The sequence below is a fragment of the Ornithorhynchus anatinus genome, chromosome 9 (genome assembly GCF_004115215.2).
Source record: "Ornithorhynchus anatinus isolate Pmale09 chromosome 9, mOrnAna1.pri.v4, whole genome shotgun sequence".
Taxonomy (NCBI): Eukaryota; Metazoa; Chordata; class Mammalia; order Monotremata; family Ornithorhynchidae; genus Ornithorhynchus; species Ornithorhynchus anatinus.
Genome location: NC_041736.1, coordinates 15,077,011 through 15,096,089, shown reverse-complemented (window position 1 = coordinate 15,096,089; position 19,079 = coordinate 15,077,011). Strand labels below are relative to the sequence as shown.

The 19,079-nt window shown below is 43.0% G+C and overlaps 1 protein-coding gene and 1 non-coding gene across 2 annotated transcripts in view; both read left to right on the top strand.

The window, feature by feature from the left end:
• The window catches only part of STK39 (serine/threonine kinase 39), a 213,715-nt gene that overhangs the window by 27,996 nt on the left and 166,640 nt on the right, over nt 1-19,079 (top strand).
• On the top strand, nt 17,665-17,802 carry LOC114814475. Its single transcript, XR_003762268.1, has one exon. It is a non-coding gene; the product is annotated as a small nucleolar RNA SNORA7 (small nucleolar RNA).

Sequence of the window (19,079 nt, the reverse complement as noted above, 5' to 3'; positions counted from 1 at the left end):
TCTGATTCTCTGCAGTGTTGTTGGGTGGGGATGGGGAATGATGATAGGATGGGGAAATCCTTTTGCTCTACCAACTGTTTGTTTCCTGCCCATCCTCCAACTTAGAGTTTCCCCTATTAAACTTTTCCTTTATTGAGTTTATGAATGACCCTCTTTGTAACATTTATTGGAATGTTCTGTGGGAAGGCTGCTATGCAAAAATTAATTGCATTACATAAGTGGCCATCAGGTCAATGAATTGTCCTCTCTAGTTGGTCATCTGAGGTGAGAGGACCATCCGAAATGGCCAGTGGGACGATCTGAGGAGCTGTTTCAGAATGCCGCATGTTCTAGGGACCCATCCCCTATGATAGGGGACCCATCTGGATTCCTCACCTCCTCCTTGAATCCAGGGATGCCATGAACAGGTGCTCCCTGCCTAAAGCTGGAAGGACCCAGAGAGTTCCCGCCTTCTCAGGTCAGGGCTTGAAACTCTAGCTTTGGGAGCTTGAATAGAGCCTATGGCAAATTCCCTGAAAGCCTCTCCTCTACCCCAGTCCTCTGTTCTCTGTGTGATTGTGAAGAGAGAGGCACCTCATCTCGAGTTCTGACTTGGAGGAGAGCCTGCCGCATCCCCTTTTTGCTTAAAGATGTTCATCTTTGTGTTTGCTCCCATAAAAGTCTTGCCTTGAATTTTCACAGCCACATTTCTTCCCAAAGCAGAAAATCATATTCGCCCAAGGTTCTTACCAGTGTCCCAGTTTCTTTAACAGTACCACCTTTGGATTACCCACCCACCTAGAATAAAATCCCCTCAAGGACAAAGAAAAAGTCTGCTTTGGGGAGGAGTTTCTTTTTTCCTTTTTAATCATGTTGGTTTTCTCTCTGGCTTTCATCTGGGGTTGCCCTCCATGCCCATTGGTCCAGAAATCCCCATTGCTTAATTGCCCAGGTGGTACTTCCAAATGGGCATACTCTTCACTCCCCACCCATGCCTTGTGGCAGTTGTTGGGGCTGGCGTTGAAGGTAGGCCTCGGGAGCTCCATGAAGGAAGACTTTTGATCTCCCCACCATGCTGTTGGTGGTTGGGGCTGGGCGGGATTGTGAGAGGAGAGGTGCTTTCAGTCACCCCTCCTGGCAAGGTTCTGCCACCCTCACCCTGTAACCAACCTCCATATAGTGAGCTCCCTTAACCTTGTTGTTTGAATCGCAGTGAGCCCACAGGGCTCAGGCGCACTGTCTTAGAGGCTCTCCTGGGAAGGTAATAATAATAATAATAGTGATGATAATTATGGTATTTGTTAAGCACTTACTATTTGCAAAGCACCGTTCTAAGTGCTAGGGTAGATACAAGGTAATCAGGTTGGACACAGTCCCTGTCCCACATGGACTCACAGTCTTAATCTCCATTTTACTGATGAGGTAACTGAGGCACAGAGAAGTGACTTGCCCAAAGTCACATCAGTCACGAGGCGGAGCCGGAATTAGAACCCATGTCCTCTGACTCCCCAGCCTGTGCTCTTGTCACTAGACAATGCTGTTCTCAAGATTTAGGAAGGTTGCTGTGTCAGCTCTCCATGACATCTCTTAGGTCACAGAGCCCATCTCCTGATCCTGATAGGCTGTAAGCTCCTTCCTTTAGACTATAAGCTTCTTGAGTTCAGGAAGAATGTCTCCCTACTATTTGATATTCTCATGAGTGCTGACTACATTGCTCTAAACAAAGTAAGTGTTCAATTGATTGAGAAACCAAATGGCTAGTTTAGGAGCTGGAGTTTTGGGCCATGCTGAGGGGGCTTACTTTTCCTACTATGACACTGGTCTGTGTCAGGAATCTTCATTGCCAACCCTCTCTGCCCTACTTGCGGCATGCCGACTCGGCCAATCGGTGAACTCAGCACGCTTCTCCATTGTCAGAGTTCTGTTGGTGACGTATAGTCTCCCACCTAGTCCCCAAAAGAAGCAGTGGGGTCCTGCATTTGGGTCCGCACTGTCCTGAAGTTGTGTTGCAGTGATAATTTTGCCCCAAAGAGATGTAATTTTTTAAGTGATTGGAATCTATAACCTGCCAAATGCCAGGTCCCTGGATGGGGCCTTTCCAGTGGAAAGAATTGTAATTTCAGAACAGGACTTTTCTTTTGTGAGGTAATAGACATTTCATAACCACTGTTCAGCTCTTCTTCAATCAATCAGTGATATTTATTGAGTGCTTTCTATGTGCAGTGTACTGAGCTCTTGGAAGGGTACAGTGCAACAGAGTTAGGAGACCTATTCCCTACCCACAATGGGATTAGAATCTAGAAACTTCCCCCTTTTGCCTTACTTCACCTTCTGTCTCCCTTCGTCCTCTCACTTGGGTGTGGCCTCCTACCTCTTCTCAATCCCACCATTCAGGACTGTTTCTCTTGCCTATCCTTGCTCCCAGCAGTGGCTGGAAGGAGTGATGCAGCCTGCTGGGAGAAGCAGCATGCCATAGTAGATGGAGCATAGGCCTCAGAGTCAGAATGTAATGGGTTCTAATCCTGGCTCTGCCACTTGTCTGCTGGGTGACCTTGGGCAAGTAATTTCACTTCTCTGTGCCTCTCTTATCTCATCTGTAAAATGGGGGTTGACGCTGTGAGCCCCACATGGGGCAGGGACCGTGTCCAGCTCGATTTACTTGTATCCACCCCAATGCGTAATAGCCTGGCATCTAGTAAGCGCTTAACAAATACCATCATTATTATTAGTAGTATTATTGGGGCCATCCAGAGATGCAGATCTAAGACTTGTGGGCTCCTCCAGGGTGCAAATGATTGCCCATGGAGAAGCAGTGGTTTCCGGAGTAAATACTTTTCATTCTAATCACTGACTGTGAGGAGGATTAAGTGCCACCACCTATCAAAAAAGTAAAAACAACCAATCAAAGAGCTGTTGCCCCGCAAAGGATCTAGCCTTTCCAGCATTTGATGAATGTCCACATTTACAGTTATTATCATCATGCAGAAAGCATTTATCTTATGCCAACTGGGTATGGTCAGTGCCATCCCTGTGAGACATAGTATGTGATCTCCACCCACTAGTTGCTGGCAGTCTATAACTTCTTGTCGTATCTGGCAGGGAGTGTATCCTTTGGGCTTAATCTCTGTGCAGCATCAAATATTATGTCATACTTGATGAGGTGCTTAATAAAGACTCTTTATTTTTCTGAATGTTAAATGTCCTTGAGAGGGGGAAAAGTTTTCCACCCCCATTTTGATTTGTTGCTGTTGATAAATGCTGTGAACCCTAATGCAGGAAAACTCAAAATGACCTTGGCTGTGATTGTCTCACCACCAGGGCCACCCATCTGAGTGGTTTCTTTTGGGACTAGTGCTTCCTTGAGGTAAGGGTCTGGACTCGCTGACCTCTTAACCTCCTTTCCCTTTCTAGGGTTTCGACTGGGCACTGAGTAAGAATGCTGTCCTGCTGAGAGTGAGGAGGAAATATTTTTCTCGAGAACATCTAGTTTCATCCCTTCCTTATACAAGCACTTGTACTGAACAAATGCATGTGCCTGGTCTGTTGAGAAAAGCTCCAGATATCCTTGCGCTGTCTTTTGACTTGAAGACCACATTCCTGTCAGGGGAGTGATTACTCAAGCTGCGTTCTTATGCTTGGTCCTGTGCGTGCACTCTCTCTCTCTGTCTCTCCTTTTTCTCTCTCTCAAGAAATCAAGGTTCCAGTTCACTGAGTAGATACTTCTCAAAGGTGCCTCTCCAGGATACAGAAGGGTTTCAGTACTTCTTGCTTGGGGTGATGGGTAATTAGTTACCTGTGCAGAAATTTAATTGCGTGGGTAGCTGTTTACAAAGACCTTTTACACTCAAAATCACTTCTGGCACTCCCGCTTTAGCTATGATAGAGTATATAGAGTTTATAAAGAACCAACAAGGAGGGTTGTATTTAAGGATAATAAATATCACTCCCTGCAGAAAACGGGGATGCTGTAGACCGCTGCCCAAGGAAGTTGCTTGGACTTTTTTGCCTATTGAAAAGAATATGGGCCTGGGAGTCAGGACACCTGGGTTCTAGTCCTGGCTCCACCACTTGGCTCCCACAGTAGACGGGACTAGAATCCAGGTCCTCTGACTTGCAGGCCAGTGTTCTTTTCAATAGGCAAAAAAGTTTGAGTAATTTCCCTGGGCAGCAGCCACTTAACTTCTCTGAGCCTCAGTTTCCTCATCTGTAAAATGGGGATTAAATACCCATTCTCCTACCTCCTAAGACTGTAGCCTTGGTAGGCTGGGAATGTACTCTCTCAAGCATTTAGTTCAGTGCTCTGCACCCACTAAGCACTCAACAGGTATCATCAGTTAATTAACGACCAGCCCTAGGGACAGGAGAATGTGGAAGGGTTTTAAGAATTGGAGCTGGAACCAGCCAGTCTGGCTCTGCCTATCCTCCCTCCATCTCCTTGAAGGCCTGAGAATGAGGTGGGGGCAACGGGGTAAGACCATGGTGCTGATGGTAATTGGGGGTTGCTGGAAGGAAGTAGAGGAAATGGGGATTATCTTGGAGGTGATCTGTCCCCCCTCACAAAGATGCGGTCCAATTCAGTGTGCCAGTTGCACCAGCTTCACAAGGGGCCTGACTAGACCTTCATCCTATTCCTAGAGAAGCAGCATGGCATAGTGGATAGAGCATGGGCCTGGGAGTCAGAAGGTCATGAGTTCTACTCCCGGCTCCCTCACTTGTCTACTGTGTGACATTGGGCAAGTAACTTCACTTCTCTCTGCCTCAGTTACCTCATCTATAAAGTGGGGACTGAGACTGTGAGCCTCACATGGGACAGGGACTGTGTCCAACTTGATTTGCTTGTACCCACCCCAGTGCTTAGTATAGGGCCTGGCACATAGTAAGCACTTAAGAAATACCACAATTATTATTACAGGCTAATCTGAAGACACAGCAGGATTGCAGACTGAGCCCTCAGCGGTAGAGGAGGACTGAGCCATTTTCCATTTAGAACTGTGACCCTTAAAGGATAGGATAGATTCATTCTCATTTTCTTTCTCTCTCTGTCTCTTACTCCCTTCCCTCAACCCCCAGCCCAGTCATCCCCTCCCACCCCTTAGTGGCCTTTGGAAAAATGCAGACATGGCGTAGGAGGGGAGAGAAAAGATCAAATTAACATCATCACAATGAAAAAATTGCACATAGTGTCCGCAGGGCATTTTTGGGGATTTTTCAGAGGACAGAGAAGTCATGGTCCTACCCTCCAGGAGATAACAATCTAGTGCTGTGATGGAAACTGACCCCATGGATAAAAGGCACCAGTTGCCAGAGGGTTGTCCAGAGTGTCCGGAGCCTGGCCAATGGGCCCAAGGCCCTCGGGCGGGGCCGAGGTGGGGAGTTGGGGGAGGGAAGCAACTAATAATAATAACTTTGGTGTTTAAATGCATACTGTGTGCCAGGTACCATACTAAGCACTGGAGTGGATACGCTGCCCCCAGTGCTGTGATAAATGGACCCTGTGCTTGGGAAGTGAGACGGCAGCAGTGCGGGGCCTCCCCGGGTCCTCGAGGAGCTCTGTTACAGGTCCCACGCCAGAGCCGCCCCCCCTGGGAAGTATCCCACCCTAAGCAGGGGCTCCTGCTTGGGGTGGGCTGCCTTGGGTTGGAGGAGGTGGCTGAGGAGTCTTGTGGTGGGGAAGTTTCAGGCTCCATTACCTTGGGAAATTTGGCGGCCCTGTTTCCTGGCAGAGACTCTGAGCTCAGCTCTGGCATCTCCGGAGTAGTAATCATCCTAATAGTATTTGGGTGCACACTGACTGAACAAAGGACTTGGGAATGTACAGTGCAGAAAAGCGATGCATTCCCTGCTCGCAAGGAGCTTGTGCTGTAATGGGGGAGGCAGGCATAAAAATATATGCAATTAGAGAAACTTAGACTAATTGATTCAGATGAACACATGCAAGTGGTAAAGATGGGAAGAAATAAAATACTCAAGTGTTAGAACCAGAGGGACTATCTGTTAGATTTTCGGGGGGAGAGAGAGTTGCAAGGCAGGGACATGAGCGAGGGGATGGAGTAGGAAGGTTGAGGGTGAGGTGCATTCAGGAGGTGATTTTAGGAGGAAAAGAGAGAGAGGTGGACAGTCCTGGGTGAAGGGAAAAGATGGTGGAGAGCCTTGAAGCCAATCAGGAGGTTTTCCTTAATGCAGAAGTGGATGGGAAGCCAATGGAGATTTTCACGCTTGCACTCGGATTTGCACCCTTTATTTGCACCCTTTGCACCCACAGGAACTATGTCTATACCCATAGTTATTTTAATATTTGTCCCCCTGAGACTGTAAGCTCCTTGTAGGCAGATAACATGTCTACCAACTCTTTTATATTCTTCCAAGAGCTTAGTACAGTGCCATGCACACAGTAAGCATTCAGGAAGCACCATTAATTGATTGCTATGTACACATTAAGCGCTTAGTAAATATGATTTAGGATGGGGAGATGTGTGCTGAGTCACACGAAGAAAACGATCTGTACTGCAGTGTGAATGGTAGTTTGTAAGGAAGAGAGGCTGGAGGTAGGGAGAGTGGTTAGGAGGCAGAAACAGTAGTCTGGCTTCAGTGTGACCTGAGCACATACCCCAGTGGTTCGTCAGTCGTATTTATGGAGCATATACTATGTGCAGGGCACTGTATTAACTGCTTGGGAGAGTACAGTAGAACAATAAATTGTCACATTCCCTGCCCCCAATGAGTTTACAGTCTAGAGGGGGAGGTAGATGTTTGAGTGGAGAGGAAAGGTGGGTGATGTGCAGAAATGTGAGAAGTAAAAGTCAGCAAGAAGGCAGGGATGACACCAAGGTAGCAGTCAGGATGGTTATACTATGGATAAGAGATGGAAAAATCAGAGCCACTGGTGGTCCATGGGCCAGGGCTGAATCAGTTCAATTGTTTATTCAATGTGTTTGTGATGGGCAGAATAAGGTGGAATTTAGTTGATGTGATCTATAGCCTCAAGGAGTTGAAAATCCAGTAGGGGTGGTGTATACTAAAATAAATTATAGACTGGTTGAAGTAATAGAAGATAAAGATGTTTCTAAAGAACATGGGGGAGGTGTGAGTACTCAAGGGGTTAGGTGATGCCGAAGTGGCAGTTGGGGTGGAGGTGGGATAGTTAAGAAATTCACTGTTATTAGCATCCTGCAGATTGCTGGAGTGAAGCTTCCAGGTCCTGTAGGTTGGTTAGGAGAAAGGATGTGGTGGAACTTTGTGTAATCCCCGCACTCTGGAGGGCATGCAATGTTTCCACCCAGTCCTGTCCCAAGATCCAGCTGGTTCTGCCCTCAGGAGGGGCCCAGGGGTGGCCCAGCGGAGTTTGAGAACAAAGGTTTTAGCTTGTCTCCTATTCAGGTAATGAACTGATGAACTCTGCCTGAATAAACTCCCCTGGAGCAAGAATGAAACTTGCCTATCTTAAGTGTTCTAAGTATCTGATGGCCTTGTGGTAATCTGTAAATGAAGAATTAACACTGCTTCCTCCTTAAGTCCCAGGTGTAAACAAAAGGAAATACTCCAGTTGCAATATTTGCCCTTTAATGTGTGGCTGAAAAGTTGAATAACACTGCCATGTTAGCAATCGAGAAGAACAGGCTCAAGTAGAAGAGTTGATAAACGGGTATTTTGATTTTTCAAGCTGGTTGCAGGTACAGCTGGGCTGCCTAGACTTATAGTCACCAGTGTTTCTGGGGCCTGAAGTAGATTTCCAGCTGGGGGCACCAGGATTTGTGCAGGCTCCAACTCAGGGCTTTAAATATACAAGGAAAGGTCAGAGATGATCTCCCTTGATTTCTGGTTTGTTTGAGAAACTCATATTTCCTTAAGAGATGGGAACAGGACCTGTGCTGATTCTTAGCACTGAAGACAAAGACCTGACATGAGCAGGCACATATGGTGAAAGAGCAGAAGGGGGCACATGAGAGAAGTTGTACTCTGAAGAAGCTTCTCTTCCTTTAAAAGCAAATAATCAAGATATTCTCCTTTTCCTTCAAACCTTTGTCAAACCCAGGTTTCAGGCCGAGTCTGCTTTCCTAGGGCTTACGTGACCAGGTCAGTGATGCTTAATAAATGAAGAATAGCAGTGATCTTTTGGGACCTGTGATGTATACTAGGTAATAGCAGGGCTGTACAGGCAGAAAATATTAATAATTTAAAAAGGGCCTGGGCTAGTCTGGGACTACAGTCCACAGTGGTCTAATTACTAGAGGGAAAAGGTAAGGGCTCTGGGAAACCTCATTCCTGACTGAGCAATTGAACTGCCAGGGCAGTGATTGCGGTCTTCCTCCAGAGCATATTGGGCTGCCTGGACCGTCCCCACTTGGGGATAATAATGATAATAGTATATATTAAGGCACTGTACTAAGTTCTGGAGTGGATACAAACAAATTGGGTTGGACGCAGGCCCTGTCCCACAAAGGGCTCACAGTCTTAATCCCCATTTTACAGATGGAGGCAGTTTAGGCACAGAGAAATTAAGTGACTTGCCCAAGGTCACATAGCAGACAGGTGGCAGGAGCTGGGATTCAAACCGAAGTCCTCTGACTCCCAGTCCTCTGCTCTTTCCACTAGGCCACATTTCTCGATTGTTACGGGGAATGTGTCTTCTTATTGTTGTATTGTACTTTCCCAAGTGCCTAGTACAGTGGTCTGCACATAGTAAGCACTTAATAAATATGATTGAATGAAAGTTAAGGGTAGGTTCTTATCCTTTTCCTTCCACAACCCTGCTTTTATTCCTCCTGTTGCTTCTATCCTGAGATAAATCCTAATTGGTTTTGGTTCTTTGGATCTAATCCTGGATCCTGGATTTTATTGGTTCACTTGAGACTAACCCAAGTCTGTGCAGAGCTTTGCTGGCAGGACAAATAGGCCTCGAGGTGGCCTTTTAAAGTTCTCTGACACATTTCTACAGGCTTTTTAGGGACCCATTTCATTGCCTTGATTGGGTGGTTCTCATTCTATTTCATTCAGTCAATCACATATATTGAGTGCTTACTGTGTAGAAAGCACTGTACTAAGCACTTGGGAGAGTACAATATAACAATAGACACATTCATGCCCACAGTGAGCTTACACCAACGGCTCAAAGGAATTGATCCCCCTCCCCTTCAAAAGGTTTTCATCTCCAGGTTAGGAGACTTTTCCCCTTATGCCTGCAGATTATGAGGACCTTTCTTAGCTCATCTATTCTTCCTCCTGTAGAGTAGCATGACACCCCCCCTGCCCCTTGACCATTTTCAGGTAAAGCCCTTCCTTTACCCACCAACTCCACAGCAGTTGGAGGAGGTGTCCTTTTGGATCTTCAAAGGCAAAAGCAGCAAATATAGTATCCAAAGGGCATGCTGGATTAAACAGGGTGGTTATACTTGTATATATCTCCATGCTGTTTTTTATATACATATATATATATATATATATATATATATATATATATATATAAGAGAGAGGTGGGGGATAAAGAGAAAAGAGAGATTGTGTATGTATGTATGTGTTTTGGGGCTGAGGGGTTCACTCAAGAGACACAACATTTTTAAAGCTTCTAGGGTTAAAAGTTTTAATCCTTGACTCAAAATTTAGTTAACTTCCATGTGGAGATTAGCCACGCCAGGGGGTCATAAAGCTGGGAAGAATTAAAAATAAAAAGATGACCTACAGTGACCTACTTTCTCATATTTGACTTTAAGTTGGTGTACCATATGTGCTTTTTGGAATGAGATTAGTTTGGGAGAAACTAAGGAAATCTTACAAAACAGAGACTAAGCAAGATAGGGTTTTTTTTGTTTTTTTTGGAAGGATGTGTTAATCAGCCTTTCATCATAGTGATCTTACCTTTATATTTTTTAGATCATATATGGTATTACTTGGGTCAGTTTAATTTCTTATTACTTGACAGCCACTTTAAATGCATTGAAAATAGTACCCAAAGCAGTAGTCAATAAACATATATTTTAAGATTGATGCTAAAAATTTTTCTTCTCTTCAAGATCATGTGACTGACCTACTTAAATTTTACTTCACAAAGAACTCCTAGAGACTTCAGTTTATCACACTCTGCTCTCCATCTGTGATATTCATTTTCCATAACTCTCTGAGAATTGATTTGTAGAAATTTGGATGGATACAGCATGAGTTCTAAAGAAAGTTGAAAATGAACTGCTGACTGTTAGATATGGTTGGAAGGGTGATATTTCCATCTTTAAAAATGCCACTGTAATGTAAGTTAATGTAGTTTTGGAAATCACGAGCCACCCAAAAGTATTGCAGAGGTGATGGTTAGGGCCAAATTTCAGGAACTGATATAGTTAATGAAAAACAAACAGTTTACTTTAAATTCATTTCCATGAGATTCTGGGAGTATTCATGTTTGCTTTATTACGCATACAAAAAAGATTCTGAGTGCATTTCAGTGTGTAGGTTCATTTAATGTATCCCAGGGAGTAGCATTTCATTCAGTGAAGGTACTGTAGGAGTACTGTGTACTGTGCACAAAATGGACACTGAAAACTTTTGAGAACTGGTAGAAGGTTTGGGTCTGTTTTGTTTTTTTTTTAACTTTAAAGTTTGCCAGACTGCTAGAGCCAAAATGACCTGTTAGGAGATGTTGATTGATGAAGGGCTGTCGTCTTTTTAGAGTTAGAATGAACGAAGTTGTGGAGGAATTTGTGCTTTGGGGTACTTCATCACTGTCCTGTTCTTACAGATATAATTCTTCTTTTATCCTGAGATTTCTAGCATGTTTGCTTGCCTAATCTCTCCATCCATCACTGTTGCTGTATTTGGGGAATCTTGTCGAGTCTAGAGATCAATGATTTGGGGGCCCTAAGGAAATCCCATGCTGCTGGCACGTAATATTCTCATTGGGTAAGATCCTTGCAGTACTCAACAGATGGTTTGAGATCTTAAGATCCTTAAGGGCTTAAACCACGCTCAGCACAGCAATTCAGTGAGAATGAGGCCCCTATCCTTACTGCTTCTAGAACCCAGAAATATTCCTTGGGGTATGGAAATGGAGGTTTTATACGTGACAAGCATGAATGGGGGACACATTCTTTTGCAAAGAACTTCCAATCTCGTATTGATTATCAGATGGATGTGCTTCCAGTAGTGGTAGCAGTGGCATTTTCTGAGCTCCTACTTTGTGCAGTGCACTGTCCTGAGCCCTAGAAGTACAGAATAATGAAGTGAGTTTACACAGAGACCATATAGGGTGTGTGTAGTTGTTCAAGTATTTCAGTTTCATTGTCAAATCCCAAGTATGTCAGTGCCATTTAAGGAAAAGGGAGAGGGTAGACGACATTCAAGAGAGCTCTGACAAATGTAATCAGAATACTATCGTCCTCTGGCAATACACTTGTGAACTAGGGCCAAAGACCTGAAGTAGATGCCTTTGCACAGCAGATTCATAAAGGAGTGTATTACTCACCTTCCCTTTGACACTGGTGCTTTGTTGTGCCACATTTCCTGGGGGCAATCAATTTTTGATTCCCAGTAGCAGATTTTCCAGTTCAAGGATTACCCTTGTTCTTTCCTTCTGGTTCTTTCAGGACCTACAGGGCTGGCAGATCCCTTGAGAAGCCATCTAATCTCTCCCCATCTCCAGACAGAATTATTCCTAAACTCTTAGACAAACCCAGTCTCTAGTCAGGCATTAGTGAAGTTAGTTTTCTTTACTGTGCTGCTGGGCCAGTGAATGTAAGAAAACAAACTCTAAATTCCTTATAGAAAAAGGAGGCAGTCGAAGAAGATAAGATAAAGAGCAGCCTTTGAAAGAGTTTTGGAATTTGTTCTTATAGTCAATTTTGATTTGGCTTATTTGCCCTTAGAATTGAGTGCTGTTTTATCTGTATCTATTAGTTGGTTGTAAAATGACTGTAGAGCTACCTACTACAAAAAAATACAAATGCAGCTGTGAAGAGAACAAACTGAGACCAAATTTGCATGTTAGTAGGTGATCACTACACACTGTTGTGATATTGACTATTGAGTGTGATTGGCAGAGACAGATGGATAGTGAGAGGAAGGCAGGCAGAGATAGAAAGATAAGGCAGGCAGAGCTAGAAGTTTTCACAAATTCTCATTACATACTGTTGATATATGCTAAATACTAAGTACAGTACTCTGTGTTGAGTACTCTGCACACAGTAAGTGCTCAATAAGTACCATTGATGAAGAGAAAGACAGAGGTGGAAAAGAGAGAGAAAAGATGGGGGATAAATAGGGGAAGAGTGGGAGAGGAAAAATTCAAGTGCTGTTAATATTTTAGAGGTTTCTAAAAGTCTTTCATCATTATCCTAAGTTTAAAAAGGCACAACCCCTAAAATGTAGTGGGCAGGTGTGCAACCACAGCTATATTTTATTTGAGAAGCCCTCACAAACTCAGCCAACTGGATCTCAATTCAACGATTTTGCCTAGTCATTTTAAGATATTTTTTGGAGGACAAAATACTGTTCTCGGCTCTTAGTTGGATTAACAGAGTGTCTCCTTTACCCAGTGCTAGGAGGGACAGTGACCGGAGGTCATTAGCTACCACCTCCCTGGTTGCTGATTGGGTTGTTAATTGGTTAGTTGGGAAGGGAGGGACAGCGAGGAGGAAATGGAGCAGAGGAGGGCTCTGTGAGATTGATACCATTGGGATTAGGTTAAGGAGAGACAAATTCTTGGGCAGACCAGCTCCAGAGGCAGAGGGTATTTCCTCTAGGAAAAGGAGGAAACTCTCCAAATCCTGCTTCCCATCTGAGTGCACTTTTCTTCCTGTACTTCTTTCCTAGCTGCCAACAGTGTGGTCAGAGTTAACAAAATGTGACAGCTTTTTCCAGATATTTGACAGAATGCCTCCATGCAGAGGTATGGCCATTTATAAATATGCTGTGCCTCCATTAGACTGCATGAAGGGTCTCGTGAAAGGGCTTCTCCTGCTAGAAGAAATACCCTTTTACTGTTCAGACACAGACTTCTTTCTGTTAGTTGTATTTCACCCACACCTATATGTTAGGCAGAGGATTTTCACTGACAGTTATGTTCTGTCCCTTCAGCATGGACAGCATGTCCCAAATATTTAAATGGAAATTCTTGGAAGACTTTTCTGTAGTTTCCATAGTTTCCATAGTTTATTTTATGACCGATTGCTAGAGGTAAGAATTCAAACTCATCTGGGAGCGTAGTTGGATAATGTAAACATTGTAAAACATGCTTTCAGATGTTAACTCTCTATAGGGCTCATTTTCAAGGACCATTAAAACTGTGTTTGGTGCAGATAATAAGATTCAGTATTTTTCCCAGTTTATAAACATTTTTATCACTTTAGCAACAGCATAAAGCAAAGAATGAACTTTTATTTTACTGCTTTCTTGTCATTTTAGGGGTCCTGTCATGCGCCCCATTTATGGCAAGCAGGTTATTGTAGAAAAGGTTGTTGGAAATGAGCAGAACAGTGCTTTTCACCTAGTAAGTGCTTAACAAATACCATTATTATTATTATTATTATGAGCACAGTCATCACTCACATGATATCACCTCCAGCTGACCATACATTCCAATTCAGATGGGACAATCCAAGAAACTTTTAGGCTATTCTAGGTGATTTTATAAAAAAGGTACAAATTAGTAGTATTTATTGAACACTTGCCCATTGCAGAGCATATACTAAGTATTGTGTAGAGTTGGTAGGCATGTTTCCTACCTAAAGTAAATTTACAGCATAGAATAACAAGTGTTTCAGCATTGGGATTATCTTTGGTTAAAGTGGTCAGCCTGTTTTGCACCAGCACTCAGATACTCTTGTCTGGGCTTCCACTTATGTGGAAAGTCAAGTTCCATAACATTCTAGGATTTGGAGTAAAAATGTTCAACAATTAGGGTAATTTAACCCCAAATATCCACTTACCTGTCTGCTTTTCCCAAAAGAAGGGGGAAGCATGCAAGTTAGGGGTCTGATTCCAATGTCGTGGTTTTCAATGAAAAACCTAATCAAACTACTCACTGTAACATATTATTCTAAATCAGTGAACAAAGAACAGTCGTTCTTATGGATTTTTTTTTGAAAAGGAATGGCAAAGAGTTCTATCAGCATTTATTAAGGGCTTAGTACAGTGCTTTGCATACAGTAAGCACTCAGTAAATGTGATCTAATGAATTTGGCTCATTAGGGAAACAAGCCCGAATAGGGAATTATTAGAATAACATCTCTTAATGTGTGAAAATAGAAAAAAAAAACCCAAGGGGTTTCATTTAAACACTTTGGGCTGTATTGCTGTTGAGGTTGGATAATGGTGGGTAGCTTTATATGGGTTGGTTTTTTTTGAAGATTTTTGCGGGTTAGGAAAATCTGCTTTTGGCCTGAACCCTCAGTGCTAAATGGTAATCTTAAATTAGTAGCAATTGAGCCAATGAACTTAAACAAGAAATCAAGAGCCATCTACCACTGACTCTGCTTCCAAGACCTTTCTGTTGTCAGTGTGTCTGTTTAAAAGGAACTGAGCATTTGAGATACCTTCCTCTTCTGCTAAAGGGGTGATAATCCAGGGTGTACAGCAGCCCCAGACTCCAGCGGTCAAATCAGATGGACTCCTGGCTCATTCAGGAGGCAGATACAGAGGAGCAGTTCCATGTTAAAATAATGACAGTATTTACTCAGTGCTATGTAGGTTGAGGTTGAGGTTGAGATAATAAAATCTGGACACAGTCCTTGTCCCCTGTGGGGCTCCTAGTAGAAGATGAAGAGAGAATGGGTATCTTATCCCCATTTTACAAATAAGGAAACTGAGAAACAGAAAAGTTAAGTGATTGATCCAAAGTCACATATCAAGCCAGTAGTGGAGCTGGGAGTAGGATTTGGGTCTGCTGGCTCCCAGTCCTGTGCTCTTTCCATAGGCCATATGTCCTGTGTTTGGGGTAGTGAAGGACTGATTTTTAGTCCTACCACAGTGAATTGAACAAAGTGCTAGAGGCAGATCCCTTTCTCTTTCGAGTCACTTAGTACTAGTAGTGCCTTTTAGGATAAAGGAGGATTGCATGACTTAAAGAAAAATTTCCAACCCATTGCCTCATTTTCCTTGTATGGCCATGGCCAGTGTGACATGACATTTTATGTTTCCATGGTTGTTACTGAATCTGTCGGGCGCTTCCCTGCTTCGAACATTCTGAAATACGATTTATGAGGGAACAGATCAAAATTTATGGACATATCCCTTGAACTGGAAAGAGAAAAACTCCAAGTGAATCATTAGAAAGCTCTCAGTTGAGCTGTTGGTCCCCAGGAGGACCTGGCCACCTCATTCAGGCCAGAGAATGTGTCAAACGGAGAGAAGTAGCTATCTCCTTCATTTCAGGCCCTCTTTCTCCAGATGCTCAAAATCCTGCTAAATTTAGCCAGTGTATAAACATTGAATGATGAATATCAGTTCTCTGTAACTCTAGGAAGAAGCTGTCATACATGTGAAGATGCTTGCCTCCTTTTACAGCCCAGAGTATAAACTCATTATATGAATTGCAGTTCAGATGAGATATTTAACCCCTCGGAAGTCAGTGGCACCAAGGAATTTAACATTGTCATCTGACCTTAAGCTCTTCCTGTTATCACTATTTTTAGCCATGTTGGGTGAGGGGAAGGAATGCCTAAAATATAATCGGTAGGGAAGAATCCGGAGGACAGCTGGAGACTGGGGAGTACATGCAAATGAATCATTTTCCTAGTATGTCAATGAGGATTCTGAAAACCTCACAAGAAAATGTGATTTCTGGGCAGGTATCTCTTCATTTCTACTGCTTTGCTTCCTAATCTTGGTTCTGAACATTGTCACAAATGATTAAATCCAGGAGAAACAGGAAAGCAGTTCTGATATATGACTTTGATTTTTTTTTTAATGAGCATGCAAAAGCTTTTCATGTGACCAACCTCCCTTAAGCGGTCACCCAGGGAAGATTAAAATCAGTTTTACTGGTTTGTTACAGTCTATTTCAGTTGCATTCTTTTTAAAAGGAAGAGTTCTTCTCTCTTACTCCTTCCCTTCCAGGACTGTTCCTTGTTTAAAGATGAGCCTAATGGACTTCCTTACTAGATAAAGAGCCCTGAAAGACTATTGATCTGTCACAGGCAATCCATCAATAGTATTTCCCATATCAATCAATATGAAGTGGAGTTGCCTAGTGGAGGGAGCATGGACTTGTGAGTTGCCTAGTGGAAGGAGCATGGACTTTAGAATCTAAGAACTACTCCCAGTTCTTCTACTTGTCTGCCAAGTGACCGTGTTCACTTAACTTCTCTATGCATCATTTTTTCTATCTGTAAAATGGAAATTTAAATAACTGTTACCCCCCCCCCCCTTAGACTGTGAGCCTCATTTGGGATAGGGACTGTGTCAATTCTGTTTATCTTTTATCTATCCAAGTTCTTAATACAATCAATCCTAGGAATATAGCATTGAACAAATACTACAATTATTATAAAGGTGTTTATTGAACACTTACTGTGTGCTGAGCACTGTACTGAGTGTTTGAGAGAGTACAATATAGTTCATAGACATGATGCCTGCTCTTAAGGAATGTATAGTCTAGTGTCTACTCATTGCTGTACGCAATGCAGAGCACTGTATTCAGTGCTTGGGAGAGTACCATATGATTAGTAGACATTATCTCTGCCCCTGAGGAATTTACAGTGTAATGGGATAGACTGATGTTAAAGTACAGATAATCAGTAGTATTTATTGGACATTTACTGCATGCAGAGAACTGTACTGGACTTTCCTGGACAAATATAGAGTTGGAAGATATGATGCCTACCCATATGGAGCTTAGAGTGTAGTGGGGGAATCAATTATTAAAATAAATTGTAGATATGGAAGTGGCCGAGTATAAAGCCGTAAGTGCTGTAGAGCTGCTGGTGGAGTGAATATCAAAGTGCTTAAGGGATACACTTCCAACTGCTTAGGTGATTCAGGAGGGTGGGTAGGGGAAATGAGAGCTTAGTCAGGGAGGGTCTCTTGGAGATGTGATTTTAGTAGGAATTTGAAGGTAGGGAGAGTGGTGGTCTTCTGGAAGGGTGGATGACTGAAAAGGGGATAAGAAGTTTACAAAGGTACCTCAGTTACCTCATTGGTAAAATGGGGGTTGAGTTAGTGCCTTATGTGAGACAGGGACTGTGTCCAACCCGATTTTCTTACCCCTGCGCTTTGTATGCCTGGATTTTCCATTTGCAAGATTTTGCAAGCTGTTGCTGTTTTTCAAATATATTTCAAAGATTTTTGAGGAGCTTTGTTAGATTTGCAGTTAAGGTAGTTTTTCCAACAAAAACTGTCAGAACATTGTTCAATGTAGTCAGCTCAGTTGAGGGTTTCTTCATTTTTATCTCGGTAGAGATACAAGGTAGCTTATCTCGCCGTCATTTTTTTTTCCAGTTGCAGTTCCTTCACTTGTTATCTTCCTCATTTCTATCCTTATATTGTTTTGTTGCTATTGTTTCAGAGTGTTGAAGCAATTGTTTGTCATCAAAATTACTTGAATTTTAACGTTCAACTTTTTAAAAAAATTTTTTAAAGCCCTTAGAAGCCAAGGCACTTTCCTTGTTTACTCCTGCTAGATTTTTCTTTATCCCTTTTGCAATTTCCCCAATTTTTAATGTTGGGGTTTTTACTGAACAAATCCATTGATATAATACTAGTCATTCTCCCCTCTCAGGGTTGCACCTGGAGAGTTTCCAATACTCTACCAGTCTCGACTATGGGAGGGAGAGTCAAGCAGAGGGATATCCATTCCATTCCTAGCTTGGGCAGTTGCTAGCAAGTGGAAAGCAATCTGCTACAAGTCAAAATTTACCTGTGCTGGGCAGCAGCGGTATGGGAGAGAGTCAAAGGCAGAGACTCAAGTTTACTGCACAGAAGGCAGCAATGGTAAACCACTTTCATATTTATACCAAGAAAACTCTAAGAATACACTACTAGAATGATTGCAGATGGAAGTGGGGTGTTGTGGGAGAGACTGTGTCCTTGGCGTCGTTACTGGTCTAAGACGATTCGACAGCATAAAATGAGACTAGCCATTCTAGTTGTCATCCAGCTAAGCCCAAATCATCTTCATTAGGGTAGCTGCAGAGCTCTAAAAATGATGATTAACTCTGGGTACGTGGGTATGTATGCCTGATGGTCTCTGTGTCCTGGGATGGGGAGGAAAAGGATAGATTGCAAGGTTTTGGGGTTTTTTTTTGACTGTGGTATCTTGGCTGCATTTCTTAGTTGTGCCTCCCCTCACCCCGCCAAACAAAATGTAAAAGTTTTCCTGGAGTGTTTGTTGTGTGGGCTTTGGGTGTTATCACTTAGCAGTATCAGCTGCATCAACAGGAATAGCATTTGTTAAGTGCCAGCTTTGTGCTGAGCTCTGTACTAAGTGATGAAAAGCATTTTTTCAGCATCATCCCGATGAGCGGTGCTGTCCTGGTGCTGTACCAAGCAAGATAAGCAGATATGGTCACAGAGTTTACAGCCTGAGAGACAATGTAGACTCAGACATTCACTCAGTCTACAATTTGACTAATCAATTTGACTAATTTCAGAATCTAAGCTGAATAACATTTTAAGACTGTGAGCCCCATGTGAGACAGGGACTGTGTCCAACTAGATTATCTTGTATCTACCCCAGCACTTAGTACTGTGCTTGGCACTTAGTAAGTACTTAAAATTGCCATGATAATCAACTAAATGGCATAGGCAGGAACTATGCTTCCTTTTAGGTATTTGTTTTGGCCTGCAAATTGCAGACTTTATTTTGTTTGCATAATGGCCCCCACCACATAATTCCCTTTCTTCTTAATTCACTTCTTTTTCCCAATTTTTGAGGAGGAGCTAAGATTATTTTTGTGAGCAGTGATGGTAGCACATGTAGAGGTACGGTCACAGATCCAGATGTGTAGGTTTCCTTTCTGTATGCCTGAGACAGGGTAAGGGCGGGGGGAGAAGAGAGAGAGAGAGTGTGTGTGGGTGGGTGGGTGGATGGTGGTGGGGTTCCCATAATTCGTTGAGTGTCTGTTGTATGTAATAGCCTATGAGACATTGCCATAGAATTGGGTGCCCGTTTACCTTTCTTTCTC